Raw genomic sequence first — 4633 nt, forward strand, 5'->3', positions numbered from 1 at the left:
CCTTCTAAACTAAACCACACTTACCTACATCATGGTGACCCTTCTAAACTAAACCACACTCACCTACATCACGGTGACCCTTCTAAACTAAACCACACTCACCTACATCATGGTGACCCTTCTAAACTAAACCACACTCACCTACATCATGGTGACCCTTCTAAACTAAACCACACTCACCTACATCATGGTGACCCTTCTAAACTAAACCACACTCACCTACATCATGGTGACCCTTCTAAACTAAACCACACTCACCTACATCATGGTGACCCTTCTAAACTAAACCACACTCACCTACATCATGGTGACCCTTCTAAACTAAACCACACGTACCTACATCATGGTGACCCTTCTAAACTAAACCACACTTACCTACATCATGGTGACCCTTCTAAACTAAACCACATGTACCTACATCATGGTGACCCTTCTAAACTAAACCACACTTACCTACATCATGGTGACCCTTCTAAACTAAACCACACTTACCTACATCATGGTGACCCTTCTAAACTAAACCACACTTACCTACATCATGGTGACCCTTCTAAACTAAACCACACTTACCTACATCATGGTGACCCTTCTAAACTAAACCACACTTACCTACATCATGGTGACCCTTCTAAACTAAACCACACTCACCTACATCATGGTGACCCTTCTAAACTAAACCACACTCACCTACATCATGGTGACCCTTCTAAACTAAACCACACTCACCTACATCATGGTGACCCTTCTAAACTAAACCACACTCACCTACATCATGGTGACCCTTCTAAACTAAACCACACTCACCTACATCATGGTGACCCTTCTAAACTAAACCACTTACCTACATCATGGTGACCCTTCTAAACTAAACCACACTCACCTACATCATGGTGACCCTTCTAAACTAAACCACACTCACCTACATCACGGTGACCCTTCTAAACTAAACCACTTACCTACATCATGGTGACCCTTCTAAACTAAACCACACTCACCTACATCATGGTGACCCTTCTAAACTAAACCACACTCACCTACATCACGGTGACCCTTCTAAACTAAACCACTTACCTACATCATGGTGACCCTTCTAAACTAAACCACACTCACCTACATCATGGTGACCCTTCTAAACTAAACCACACTCACCTACATCATGGTGACCCTTCTAAACTAAACCACACGTACCTACATCATGGTGACCCTTCTAAACTAAACCACACTCACCTACATCATGGTGACCCTTCTAAACTAAACCACACTCACCTACATCATGGTGACCCTTCTAAACTAAACCACACTTACCTACATCATGGTGACCCTTCTAAACTAAACCACACTTACCTACATCATGGTGACCCTTCTAAACTAAACCACACTCACCTACATCATGGTGACCCTTCTAAACTAAACCACTTACCTACATCATGGTGACCCTTCTAAACTAAACCACACTCACCTACATCATGGTGACCCTTCTAAACTAAACCACACTTACCTACATTATGGTGACCCTTCTAAACTAAACCACACTCACCTACATCATGGTGACCCTTCTAAACTAAACCACACTTACCTACATCATGGTGACCCTTCTAAACTAAACCACACTCACCTACATCATGGTGACCCTTCTAAACTAAACCACTTACCTACATCATGGTGACCCTTCTAAACTAAACCACACTTACCTACATCATGGTGACCCTTCTAAACTAAACCACACTTACCTACATCATGGTGACCCTTCTAAACTAAACCACTCACCTACATCATGGTGACCCTTCTAAACTAAACCACTTACCTACATCATGGTGACCCTTCTAAACTAAACCACACTCACCTACATCATGGTGACCCTTCTAAACTAAACCACACGTACCTACATCATGGTGACCCTTCTAAACTAAACCACACTTACCTACATCATGGTGACCCTTCTAAACTAAACCACACTCACCTACATCATGGTGACCCTTCTAAACTAAACCACACTCACCTACATCATGGTGACCCTTCTAAACTAAACCACACTTACCTACATCATGGTGACCCTTCTAAACTAAACCACACTTACCTACATCATGGTGACCCTTCTAAACTAAACCACACATACCTACATCATGGTGACCCTTCTAAACTAAACCACACTTACCTACATCATGGTGACCCTTCTAAACTAAACCACACTTACCTACATCATGGTGACCCTTCTAAACTAAACCACACTCACCTACATCATGGTGACCCTTCTAAACTAAACCACACTCACCTACATCATGGTGACCCTTCTAAACTAAACCACACTTACCTACATCATGGTGACCCTTCTAAACTAAACCACTTACCTACATCATGGTGACCCTTCTAAACTAAACCACACTCACCTACATCATGGTGACCCTTCTAAACTAAACCACACTCACCTACATCATGGTGACCCTTCTAAACTAAACCACTTACCTACATCATGGTGACCCTTCTAAACTAAACCACACTCACCTACATCATGGTGACCCTTCTAAACTAAACCACACTCACCTACATCATGGTGACCCTTCTAAACTAAACCACACTCACCTACATCATGGTGACCCTTCTAAACTAAACCACACTCACCTACATCATGGTGACCCTTCTAAACTAAACCACTTACCTACATCATGGTGACCCTTCTAAACTAAACCACTTACCTACATCATGGTGACCCTTCTAAACTAAACCACACTCACCTACATCATGGTGACCCTTCTAAACTAAACCACTTACCTACATCATGGTGACCCTTCTAAACTAAACCACACTCACCTACATCATGGTGACCCTTCTAAACTAAACCACTTACCTACATCATGGTGACCCTTCTAAACTAAACCACACTCACCTACATCATGGTGACCCTTCTAAACTAAACCACTTACCTACTCAGACTTGCATGCTTTTATTCTTAATACTGAACAACAGTGCCGCCCAGTGGTGTGATACTGCACAAAGATGATAAGATTCATCAGTTTGAAATGCCACAGATCTTCTGTGGTTTTACTAAAATCACAAATGGTTTCCAGAAAGGTGGTCACCTCAGAAAAACAAACGTACCAAGACCTGCAAATAAAACAAATATCCAGACGTGACCGAGATTCAAAAATCTTATTGAGCACCTGTGTGTGAAAACCTGTAAAGTAGATTTATTATAGTAGAACAACTAAACAAAGCAACAGACAGGTTTGAGATGGAGTTGCCGAGCATTTGAATAATACAACAACAGCATATAGCTTATCATACAGCTGTGTTTGTGGAAGATTTATTGCAAAATGTCCGAACATAGTAAAACGACATCAAATTGAAAATAAAAAATGCATAGTGGAACATAGGCTTGTTTTTATATTTACAAGTGATAGATTTCCTCTGCATAGATACATTATCAATGTAAACAAGTAGACCAATAAACATTAAGCCCTAGCTAGTTGCTTACTGTTAAAAGGCACAGTAGATCTTTGGTGCAGTATTCACTCAACATTTTATGCATCAACACTGAGAAGCATTTCTGACAAACAATTCCAAAATATGTTGAGAGTAGCCTCAGTCCCCCAGTAGCCTGGCGAGTCACTTATCTTTGTATTTGACAGTAAATTGATTGGCATATTTGGTCCTTGTATTTGGTCCTTTAGTGCTCTGTTATGTAGTGGTATCACTTTAGACTATTTGCAGACTACCGGTTTTGAGTGATTTTAAAGGGATCGTTTGTGTTTTGGATGTTGAGATGTTAGACATAGTTAGCAATTGTTAGAAATGCTAGCAGGGCTATAATGCAAGTCAATAGCTCTGAAAACTATACTACGGTTAACTGTGTTGGAAGGTGCTGCTAGTCCCATTGACTAGCACTAGCATTGCTAATAGATGCTAACAATGTCTGCTTCTAACATCTCACCAACCAAAACAGTGAGACTGAAAGGCTCCAAGTTGGTTTGTTTATGTGCTAAACTGGTTTGTTAATGTGCTGAACCATCCCTTTAACGTTAAACAGATAGGTTTGTTATTAATATACTGAACCATCCCTTTAAAGATAGGTTTGTTAATGTGCTGATCCATCCCTTTAATGTTAAACAGATAGGTGTGTTAATATACTGAACCATCCCTTTAATGTTAAACAGATAGGTTTGTTAATATACTGAACCATCCCTTTAATGTTAAACAGATAGGTGTGTTAATATACTGAACCATCCCTTTAACGTTAAACAGATAGGTTTGTTAATATACTGAACCATCCCTTTAATGTTAAACAGATAGGTTTGTTAATATACTGAACCATCCCTTTAATGTTAAACAGATAGGTTCGTTAATATACTGAACCATCCCTTTAATGTTAAACAGATAGGTTTGTTAATATACTGAACCATCCCTTTAATGTTAAACAGATAGGTTTGTTAATATACTGAACCATCCCTTTAATGTTAAACAGATAGGTTTGTTAATATACTGAACCATCCCTTTAATGTTAAACAGATAGGTTTGTTAATATACTGAACCATCCGTTTAATGTTCAACAGAATTATCACTGTATTTGGTGTAATGTTAATTAATGTGTAACTGTAATCTGAATATTAACTATGATGAATATGTTTTGGAGAGCAGA

Source organism: Notolepis coatsorum (genome assembly GCF_963971535.1).
Source record: "Notolepis coatsorum genome assembly, chromosome: 11".
Classification (NCBI taxonomy): Eukaryota; Metazoa; Chordata; class Actinopteri; order Aulopiformes; family Paralepididae; genus Notolepis; species Notolepis coatsorum.